The sequence below is a fragment of the Mercenaria mercenaria genome, chromosome 8, assembly GCF_021730395.1.
Source record: "Mercenaria mercenaria strain notata chromosome 8, MADL_Memer_1, whole genome shotgun sequence".
Classification (NCBI taxonomy): Eukaryota; Metazoa; Mollusca; class Bivalvia; order Venerida; family Veneridae; genus Mercenaria; species Mercenaria mercenaria.
This window is the reverse complement of record NC_069368.1, coordinates 33,246,263-33,258,774: the sequence shown is the minus strand read 5'-3', so window position 1 is coordinate 33,258,774 and position 12,512 is coordinate 33,246,263. Positions and strand designations below refer to the sequence as shown.

Below are 12,512 nucleotides of genomic sequence, written 5' to 3'. Positions count from 1 at the left end.
ATGCTTATTTAATGTACATTAATTTTATAATAATCAATTAAAGCATTCAAAATAAATTTTGATATAACAAATACCGCGCTAAAAGTTCATACTGATATATTGACATTTAATGTGATATGTTCTTCATAAATGGTTTTGTTTTCCTTTTCGAAATAATATACAATGTAATGTCGTTCGCTTCAAATCATATCAGGTCAAGATATTCTACTTAAATGTGAATTGATGCCACTTTAATCAGCACTGGTCATCAAAATAATATTCCATATTACAAACTAAATATTACGTCAAATGCCTCCGTTGACACAGCGTCAAGGAAGTTGCTATAATTCCTTATTCCCGATTTCGCAGAAAATATTTTGTTTGTATGTTAAACTAACTCAACCTAACATTGCCCTGTTACAATACAGTCCGAGGCAAAATCATGATAACGTATTCCCTCTTCTCTAGAAAAGGTTCGACGGTCTGTAGGCCTGGAAAACTTACTTAAAACCACCATCAGCATCACTTGCTTCTGTAAAGTCTATCTAAAAGTACATCCAAAGAATAAAAGAAAAGAATAAGTTACTGATTACCTATTCCATATTCGCTAAATGTTTGATGGCCTGTTCGTTTTGGAAATTCGTATATCATATCACAATTTATGAAAAATTCTCTTAGAAATTACCATTGTAGTCCATGGGAAAATTTAAAAACCAAAACTAGAATGATTGTAATATGTGAGGCAGCTTATTAAGATGCAATTCAAAAATACATTGGTTTATATAAGGTTTTAGTTCTATGTAAATTTCAGGCATAACTACACTTAGAAAATTATTATTATTCCTGAATAATGCTGCAGGCATAAATGATGGCGATCTGAGAAATCCAAGACGGCGTCCAAAATGGCCGCCGCAAAAGTAATGATGACTACAATCTTTAAACACACCATCATGTCTACATTTTCATATAAATTTCAATTATTTTTCTGCTTAATATTTACTACGATATGTCAGATTTTATTAGTACCTTTTTAACATAAATTGCATGAAATTATTATGCAGATTAAAGGTCAAATAACCATAAAACTCAAATATCGGATAGATAAAAGTATATATTTAGCATATGACTTCAGCACAATTTTCAGATTTCAAAAGAAATTTATGCAAAAACATGTCCTTTAAATTCATTCTCGGTGAACAGTACCGTGAACACTACTCGGTGAGCTGTAGTCACAGTACCGTGAATACTACTCAATGAGCAGTACTCACGGTAATGTGAACACTACTCAGTGAGCAGTACTCACGGTGCCGTGAACACTACTCAGTGAGCATTACTCACAGTGCCGTGAATACGTCTCAGTGAGCAGCACTCAGGCAATGTTAACAGTATAATGAGCAGTACTCATTACCGTAAAACCACCCAGTGAGCAATACTTACAGTATAATACCGTGATCACTACCCACAAATTATCGCATAGTGCGGCAATTTTCCTTTGATCTTTGCAGCATGTTATACATAGTAACACACATTATTACTACAAAACTGTGCTGATACCTTACAAAACTGTTGCGATATATATCAACACGGAAATCTCTATGGAGTTTCATAAGAAAAAAGTGTTCCGATATATATCAGCACAGTAAAACTGTTCCGATATATATCGGAACACTTTTTCTCTATTGAGGTCCTATCAAGGGAGTATAATTTTTTCCTTTCAAATAAAAGATGATTTTAGCTCCAATTTACAGTTCACAGAGAAAGAATTGTCACAAACACCTACATTTATAAAGTAAAAGAATAAATAAACTAGAATATTTCAAAAACTTGATAGTTATTGCCAAATTCAGAAATACATGAAATATATGAAATTCTGAGATTTCTCAAATGTTTCTTTTTCTTTGATTTTTTTTTACAAACAAAACAACAAGTTTTACAATATGTCTGGCCAATGAAATGCAAAGATTTAAAACCAATGCAGAAATTTGTTTGGTACTTTTATCTGGGGAACACATTTTCTAAAACAGAAGTTTTAGTGTTTCAGTCAGCGAGGCGCAGAAAGGGAATCAAAATAGTAAAAATAATAATAAACAAATTTAAATGAAAATAATATATAAATTTTAATGATAAACTATGCGATAAAACAGTTATAATATGTAGTGCTCGTGTGTTACCAGGATATATCAGAGCTAGGGGTACATCTCGTTATTTTTTCTTCACATATCTGTCTCGGCCTACCGGCCTCGACGATATGTGCAGAGAAAAATACCCTCGATGTACCCCTAGCTCTGATATATCCTGGTAACACACTCTCACACATACTATAACTATTACATAGTACTCACAGTGCCGTGAACACTACCAGATAATCAATGTTCTATGAAAAGTACTCAGAGCTGTGATCACTCCACACTGACCATAAGCAATGATCACTGAGAAATTGTAACCCCAGCACACTTAACAGTCCTTCCCAATGAACATTTCTCACCACACTAAAAAAAAAAGGGACACTCTCGTTAAAAAAATGTGACCGTGCGACCACATACACGCATCACAGGTTCGATGCCCCTTTCTCTAACGAAAAAGGGGCGTAATTTTTGTCAACCTACCATATCCCTTTTTGGGATAGGTTATCAGTCAACTATTATACAGTAGGTTTGAAAAAAATAGTTTATATATGGCATCTTTCGTACGTTTAAGCAGGGTAATAGTGTCAATTTTGTTTATTCATAGTTTTATATTTAAAATGACGATTTTATAGTCTGTAAACTTATATTATTTTAATTAACGTCGCGAAACGTTTTTAAAACGTTTTATAATGTTCTACCATTGTGCATATATTTCAAATTATGCAAAAATATACTCTGTTTTTATATGCAAATCTTTGCTTGAGGCAATATGCGCACAATAATTGAATAGCATTGAAAACCTGTCTATGGATAATACGACATTATCCGTGTCCATGGTAACAATGATATTAAATAAATGTACTAATATACAGTATTTAGAACAATTGCCGTAAATGAACCAAATATGTAGCTATTTTGATGTTCTGACCTCATAATGGATAAAAAATATCCCTATCCTTGGGGGGAATACGAAACATAAAATTGAACTAGAAACTGACCACAACATTTGTTTTTCATACCTTCATAACCTGAGGAAGAAAATTAGACACATGTACAATATGTATCAACTTCTTCAAGTACTTTTCTGTTTACCTGCTTGTAACGCGCATATAAAGTCACATTAGTATAGTTACCTTTTACAACAGTTTTACTGTAAAACATCAATAATTGTCATTCTTTTTATCACATAATCCTTTTGTGCCATTCTTTGAACTCTTACAGAAGGATTTATAAGTTCTATTTTTTAAAACTACGAATTAGTGATAATATGAATGAGTAAAATTTGTATGTTTAGCTGGAATTTGACAAGTTTGACATATTTTTTTACATGTAACAATTTAAAAGTTTTACAATTCATGAAATGTGTGTTGCAATTATTCTAGAAAACAGTGCAGGCCGGCAGTTTATTTCTTCAAAAGGGAATGAAGTATACCACATTTTTTTTTTTACAAAAAGCACCTTTTTCATTTTTGGTGGCCATCTTGAACGCCATCTTGGATTTCTCAGCTCGCCACCATTTATGCCAATTTATGCCGGCTCTTTCAGAATCTACAAACTTTTACGAACATTTCGGTATATAACATGCATTGTTAAAAATTGGATCCGGGTTACCCCTAGAAATAGTGGACTTTCTTGGCCAAAGTCAACCTACCATTTTTAGCCTTCAAACTATTTTTCCGCAAGTGCTAAATGAGGAATAAAGAAGTATCTAACTTGACGCTCCAGATGTGCTCCCGAAACCAAAGCATGTAAAATTGTAACATTTTCTTGTAATATGGAGGGCTTCCTAATTCTTATACTGCATTAATTTGTTCGCATTAACTGGTTACATGTGAATTGCTATTTTTTTTATAATTGATATGTTGTCTTGTTTGTATTATTTATACTGTAATTTTATTTTACATTATTTTCACCCAACATAGTAAGAATAAGATAGGAAAGTAATGACTAATTTATAGATCTATTTATATAAGATAATACTGTCAATGCGGTGAAACTTCTTACTGACAGACGATTTGCACGCTACTTGTATTCTCATGCAGATTGACTCACTATTTATGCAAATGCATCCAGAGTTTTGGATCTGGGCCTAAATCATATCAGTATAAGTTTAATACTGTTTTCCACGTACAGAAGAGCAATTTATTATTTATAGTTATTTGTTTTGACATTATATGAAGTTATATATGATAAAGTCACCTGTAGATAGTCAAGGTCAAAGTACGAATAAAGCTTCCATTGTAATTATAGAAAAGACATTTTACTTTTGAGCACCTGCATTTCAATAGTTATAGAAAGGTATTTCATTTAGACCCAGTTGTAACTCTCGCTTTGTTATGTTCTGACCAAATAAATCCACGTTCAAACAATTTGATATTTACATATCTTTCAGTTTCTGGTAGATAAAGTGACAGCGTTCATTTCGGGAAAAAAATATTAAAAAAAAAAAAACGGACAAAAAAAACCGGACAAAAAAAAAAAAACCCGCCGTATTTCATACGTCCAATGCGAATGTTACGAGTTATTTCTACCAGTTTGCCAGTCATGGCTAGACGACAAACTGGTAGGAATCAGAAACAATGATAAACGGTTCGAATAAGATACAGATGCGGCATGTAAGAAACGGACACATTTCAAGGATATACGTACGCCATACTCAGCCTTTAAGTCTTTCGTTAGTAATATCATTATATTATATAGAAATTACGTTAAAAATACAGTACCCTATCATTGTATTTCTGCAATATCAGACAGCGTGGGGTTTAATTAACCTCTTATTAACCTCGCATTAAATCAACAACAAGTCAGATATATGTTTTCTTAAGATGTGTCTTGTTTGTGTTACACTATTACGTTATTATGTCTCCCACCAGGGAGACATATTGATTTACTTATGCCTGTGTGTGTGTGTGTGTGTCCGTGTGTCTGTCACAAATATTGTCCGCACTCTAAGTCGAACATTTCTCATCCGATCTTCACCAAACTTGTGTTTGCAATAAGTCCTCGACCAAGTTCGATACTAGCCAAATCGGCCCGAGCAATTCAGAATTATAGCCCTAAAATTACCGAAAATCGCTCTGTACACAGACGTCAGTATTCGCACTCTTAAATTGACTCAGCTACATGTACATAACTATTTAGATGATTAGGCAGTAGTGGGAGATATGCGCTTTTAGCAAAAGCAGCTCTAGTTATACATTATTTTCAATGCCACATAGTAAGAATAAGATATTCCATGTTCTATTGATGACTAATTCAAAGACTTTTTATAAAACAATACTTGACTCAGCTACATGTACATAACTATTTAGATGATTAGGCAGTAGTGGGAGATATGCGCTTTTAGCAAAAGCAGCTCTAGTTATACATTATTTTCAATGCCACATAGTAAGAATAAGATATTCCATGTTCTATTGATGACTAATTCAAAGACTTTTTATAAAACAATACTTTCAATGCAGTGAATTTTTAACTGCCAGCATTAACGATTTGCACGCTATTTTCCTGCAGTCTGACTCAATTTTGATGAAAATGAATCCTATATATTGGAACTAGGCACATTACATCATTTCAATAGCTTTTAATTCTCTAAGTTTCGTTGTGTTTTCCGCATGCAGTCAGGCAATTAATTAGCTAAACCCATAGATACTCGGCTTATTAGCTCACCTGTCACATAGTGACAAGGTGAGCTTTTGTGATCACCCTTCGTCCGTCGTCCGTCGTGTGTCCGTGCGTCTCGTGCGTCCGTGCGTCCGTCAACAATTTCTTGTCTGCACGATAGTGGTTTCATTTATGATTTTATTTTAACCAAACTTGCACACAACTTGTATCACCATAAGATCACGGTTCCTTTCTTGAACTGGCCAGATCCCATTATGGGTTCCAGAGTTATGGCCCCTGAAAGGGCCAAAATTAGCTATTTTGACCTTGTCTGCACAATAGCAGCTTTATTTATGATTTGATTTTTACCAAACTGGCACACAACTTGTATCACCATAAGATCTTAGTTCCTTTCTTGAACTGGCCAGATTCCATTATGGGTTCCAGAGTTATGGCCCCTGAAAGGGCCAAAATTAGCTATTTTGACCTTGTCTGCACAATAGCAGCTTCATTTATGATTTTATTTTAACCAAACTTGCACACAACTTGTATCACCATATGATCTTGGTTCCTTTCTTGAACTGGCCAGATTCCATTATGGGTTCCAGAGTGATGGCCCCTGAAAGGGCCAGAATTAGCTATTTTGACCTTGTCTGCACAATAGCAGCTTCATTTATAATTTGAATTTAATCAAACTTGCACAAAACTTGTGTCACCATAAGATCTCGGTTCCTTTCTTGAACCGGCCAGGTCCCATAATGGGTTCCAGAGTTATGGCCCCTGAAAGGCCAAAATTAGCTATTTTGACCTTGTCTGCACAATAGCAGCTTCATTTATGATTTGATTTTAACCAAACTTGCACACAACTTGTATCACCACAAGATCTTGCTTCCTTTCTTCAACTGGCCAGATTCCTTCATGGGTTCCAGAGTTATGGCCCCTTGAAGGTCCAAAATTGGCTATTTTGGCTTTTGCAGCCATATAGAGACTTCATTTATGGTTTTATTTGATACAAACTTCCAAAATACCTTCAACAACAAGAAATCTTGGATTCCATGACAAATCAGATCCAATCATAGGTTCCAGAGTTATTTTATATCTGATTACCTCCCTGATTGTAATCAAAATGGATTTATATCAGTAAGTACTTACAGGACTTATTTGAAATTTCATTATTGTTATTAGTTGGACTGAGACAATGAGGGTAGATAACTATGGACTGATTTTATGTCAAATTACCTCCCTTTATTTCAAATTAAAATTGTTATATCTCCATAACTAATGAAGATACTGATCTGAAATTTCATTTATGTCAACAGATTTATTTGGCAGATCCTTCTTTTGTCCACTTACAATATTTTATTTTTTTATAGCTTATTTTTAGTAACTTTTTTTATTATTGGCCGTAGGGAAAACACGAGACCAGTTTTCTGTGGTACAACATGGATGGTACCTCCAATTTTTAGGTTTATTTTAACATATCTATACCTTGTAAGATTTTTTTTTCTTTTTGGTTAAATTTCTTCCCTTTGTTGTTCCTGTCCTTTGGACTTAGATATTTTTTCTGAGGACCTTCTTGTCCTCAAGTGCAATGATAACAGGTGAGCGATATAGGGCCATCATGGCCCTCTTGTTTGTTTTGTCATTAAATGATGTTTTATAATTATGATAAAAAGACTAGTAAAAAGTCAAGGTCAACTTATGAGTAAGCTTCTATTTATAGTTATAGGAAAGCATTTTATTATACACTTATGAATTTTATGTCTCAAATACCGTATGTCATTTACTATCGAATACAAAATCCTGTATTCGGCTTCCATCAGATACGGAAAATATTCAGTCGGAAGTGATTCGCGCATGCCAGGCTTACACTTGAACGCATCTACTAGCAAATTCAATTTCACTTTGTTTCAAATCTCATGACAATAAAATCATTAGATCTATATGATTATAACTGGACATATAGCGATTTAATTAAAAAGACAGCATCCTATCTAAATAGTCTTTGTAGTTTTGAAACAAAGACAGTGCTGTCTTGAAAGCGCCACTTACTTCTAAACAACTATATAATAGGAGAAACATGTTCCACAAATTGCTTTGAGAAATACTTACTTCACAACAATACATTATTATAGGACATACTTACTCCACAACAATATTATTTTAGGACGTACTTACTTCACAACAATATTATTTTAGGACATACTTACTTCACAACAATATTATTTTAGGACGTACTTACTTCACAACAATATTATTTTAGGACGTACTTACTTCACAACAATATTATTGTAGGACGTACTTCCTACGCAACAACGTTATCATAGGACGCACTTACTTTGCAACAACATCATCATGGGGTTTACTTCCTACGCAGCAACGTTATCATAGGACGCACTTACTTTGCAACAACATCACGGGGTTTACTTCCTACGCAACAACGTTATCATAGGACGCACTTAATTTGCAACAACATCATCACGGGGTTTACTTACGACGCAACAACGTTATCATAGGACGCACTTAATTTGCAACAACATCATCACGGGGTTTACTTACGACGCAACAACGTTATCATAGGACGCACTTACTTTGCAACAACATCATCACGGGGTTTACTTACTTCGCAACAACGTTATCATAGGCCGCACTTACACCACAACAACTTGATTAAAGAATTTATTTCAATTTTCGCGAAAACTTTAACTTTTGACGAACAAGATTTCATAATAGCACTCTTTTTTTCATGAAAAAAGCACGTTTTTGCAAAAATAACTTGCTACTCTATGCAGTACTTGGCACTTGTGTGAATAGTCGGCGTGATAGTTAGAGTATGATTTCATGAATAAAAAGTATTTTCCTAGAAATGTTTTGACTTAACACGAAGAGTTATTAAATTTTTGCGAGAATTGTTTTAATTTTTTTGAAACTGAATAGCTTATTGTATACTAGTATGCAGAAATAGCCATCATAATTATTCCGTCAATTTTTCTATATTTACTTGATATTTCAGATATAAACTAGTGCGGAAAGATGAAAAGCTTTTATGTTAAAGTTGCAGACTGAACGGAACTTGAAGTCCAATCTTGAAGCTTATCAGTAATTTCAGTTAAAAATCGTGACCTTGAAATCGCTGGCTTCTCAGAAAGCTTTGCTTGAAATGCCACATTATAAGACTGATCCTCACCATAAATTAGACGGTTATTATAGTTTAAAACTCATGCATTACAAGCTACCCTACATTCCAGCTCATCGGCCGATTATGTATTTTTTTAGAGCTTGGACCGAGGTTTATCTGAATTAAACTTCTAAAGTTTCTACGTTCGTTTTTTTTTTTTAAAGCAAACAGTGTTAGGAACTCATAAACGTTAAATTCTTGCAGGAAGTATGAAATAATTGTTTCGTGATAAAACACTTAACAGGTGACAGATGTGTCATTCAAAGACGCTGTACAAATATCGATGTTGTGTCAGGTAACCTGTATTTACATAGCTACATTGCTAATCGATTTGACCCTGCTTTATTGGTAGAGCTGTTTAGATGGAAATTAAAACTTTTTTTTTCTTTCAGAGTTTACATTACATATTGGTCTTTAGTATAATTGATAGCCACTTTCATTAACAGGCACAATTGCCGTTTCATCACTAGCAAAAAGAATAGGAATTCTATATTTAAAAAAACACACACTATTTTTGAATATTTTCGCTTTTTGTAACTATTTTCTCTCTCGCTAAGTTGTGTATTAACCTGTTTAAAAGGGTAAAAAAGAAAACTTCATTTAGACCAAAACAGCAGTAAAAGCAATTTCGACAAAATACAAAAAACAACAACAAAAAAAAAAAAACAACAAACAAACAAAAACAACAACAATGACCTGACACATAGAGATGTCTAAAAATGTGAGTATTCCTTTAGACGTACTTCAATAAAGTATTAAACATTATTTGATAACTTATATAAATTATATACAGTGAAACTCCTTAGGGGCTAACCAGTATTATAAAGACCCTAATCACCACTATTAAAGATACTTTTAAAGCGAACAAACATTTTGTGTTTGTATATTTCCACACCAAAATGTTTCAGTACTCCGGACAACCCGATTTTTCAAGTGTCTTTATAATGTGCTTATGGGATTGCTTGGCGCTTTATTCTTGCACGAACACTGAGTCTTAACAGATTCTTGAATATTTCTAAGATTTCTTTATTTTCTACCCAGAATATATAGAACTACACTGTAAGTGTTCAGAAGCGCATTGCAGTTTGACATTTATGCCATATGGAGAGAAATATGATAGACCGGTCCCCAGAATACCCTTTCGCTGCGACACGGCCGCCTTAAGCTTCAAAAATAAATCCCATATTTGGTAATAAAGTCCTTTGGTCGGACGGGTAAAATCCATTTTATGTTAGCTTCCAAAGTATTTTAGAGAATAAATGTTCTTGCTGCTGCATTTTATTTGTGCTTATTAATTACCCAAGACACATATAATCAGCATATGAAAGTACAACGTCTGCTATTTTAAAGTGCATTCAGTTATTATAGACATTATGGAGATTTCCTTGGAAATTCGTCACTTTATGACCATTTTTTTTTTTTTGTAATTCATTACACGTGAAATCAGCTGTATTCTGAATGCTTGGCTCGGTGTTGTTTTGCATTTGAACATGTTTCAGTTTATTAAGAGAATTTAAACTTAGCTGAAATTCGCCGGAATGAAATTGATATTGCGTCAATTACTTCTGTCAGATTTATCAGATGAAGTGGTTCCAACGTGGTTGTAGTGGTGAATTTTTCACCGATTACTATGATTGTAAAACCATGGACGTGCGAAAACTGAAGCAAATATGTCTGCTTCATAATTTACGTATGTCTCTAAAAATCAGACTTCTTTGATGTTATTTTTTTTTGTCTGTACATATCGTATGGATATAGTTAGACTACGGAATGAATTCTTTACAGATTTTTGTACATATTTATAGTGAACCGACATAATTTACATCATTCTCGTCAAAGTTTTTATTTTATTTTATTAAGGCTAGACAACGGAATGAATTCTTTACAGATATTTGTACATATTTATAGTGAACCGGCATAATAAATACATCATTCCCGTCAAAGTTTTTATTTTATTTTATTAAGGCTAAAACATGTTTGGTTTAAAGCTATGAAATTTAAACAAACAATTAATAAACACATGAAACGTAGTCCTAATCTGTTGCGGTGTGTCCTTGAAGGGCAAGGCAAATTGTGGGTAATTAAGGTATTTATAACTGGTTTAAACTGTTCTTAAATGAGGGTCGTTCAAGAGGTCTACAGAACTTATGATAATTGTTTCACAAAGTGAAGGTAATAGAAGTATAGCCTGTAAATCGTTTACGTTAATTTTCTCTTGGAATGATAGATGGAAATGTTACTGAATTATATGTCTGAAGGCTGTTATTGACAAATTTAGGAGTACTGAATGATTGACGAATATTTACACAGTTACACCCCTTCTCTTAGATATACGCCATTTGTAAAGGAAAAAAGTAGTTTTATTGATAGAAATTATAAGGCCATTAAACTGATTAAGCTATGTTTATAAATTACATTCTCTGAGATCAATATCTAAAATAATATAGATTATTGATTTTTGCCGTTTAAGTATGTTTTTAGATGTGTATCCGTTTGTCTCGAGCGCTCTGTAGATCTATGTGACTAGACGCTTTTAAAAGTAGTGTTAAGAGTTTGGATTTCCGTAATTTAAGCATGAAGTTGTTTTCAGTGGCAATTAGAGGCACAGAATCAGTGTTGATCAGACCAAATATTGTGTAATTAATCAACTGACACTTTATCGTAAGTGACCAGTACTAAGTTGTGAATGATTGACTTCTTACTTGGGGCCCAATAAATAAAAGTTACGGACAGTTTTTTACACTGCAAACTAGTCATTTGGGAGACTGTTTTCTTGTGATTCATTTATGATGGTCACTTAAAGGCATGGCGAAATTTTTCCCTGTAATAGAATTTCTTCAAACTTTAGATATTGAAGGACAGTCATCTTAGAAACAAAAATATGCAATTAAAGTCTTAGGTCACCAGTATTTGAAAAAGAGTGATCTGTCCTTGAAAACGCTTTTTCCCAAAAAATGCGTTTTTCAAAGGAGTAGATAACTCTTTTCCCCAAAAATGCTGTTTTGAAGGGCATAGAACTCTTTTTTTAATACCGGTGACCCAAAAATGCTGCTTTCAAAGGGCAGACAACTCTCAAAAATTTGCAAAAAAACAAAACAGGTCACTGATGAAGAAAAAGAGTTATCTGCCCTTGAAAACAGCATTACCCCTAAAATGCCATTTTCAAGGGCAGATAACTCTCATTTCAATACCGGTGACCCCAAAAATGCTGTTTTCAAGGGCAGATAACTCTGTCAATACCAGTGACCTATGATTTTTATTGCATATTTTTGTTTCTTACATGATTGTTCTCAATATCCAGAGTTTAAAGAAATTCTATTATTGGGGAAAAATTTCACCTATCTCATATACAGAGAATTCTAGCATAATAGTCAAACCAGCTGTATTAACACCAGTTTAGGGAGCAACAGTCTGGCTGCTTAAGACAAAGGTGACATTAGGCCTTAAAAATTGTTTGTTTCCTGTATCCCGACCAATGCTAAATGTTAGGCCCAACCCTTATTTATGGCCTTGGAGAGATTTTTTTCAACTTTTATCAAAAAGTTCCAAAACTGCACTTTTTATTCTTTAAAAAATGGTCATAGACATTAGAAATCAACTTACTGATGCTCTAAAGGCATAACCCCCTT

The 12,512-nt window shown here is 33.6% G+C and overlaps 1 protein-coding gene across 2 annotated transcripts in view; it reads left to right on the top strand.

Moving 5' to 3' along the window:
- LOC123566625 (ras-specific guanine nucleotide-releasing factor 1-like) overlaps positions 1–12,512 on the top strand; it is a 176,791-nt gene that overhangs the window by 58,842 nt on the left and 105,437 nt on the right. The window lies entirely within an intron of this gene.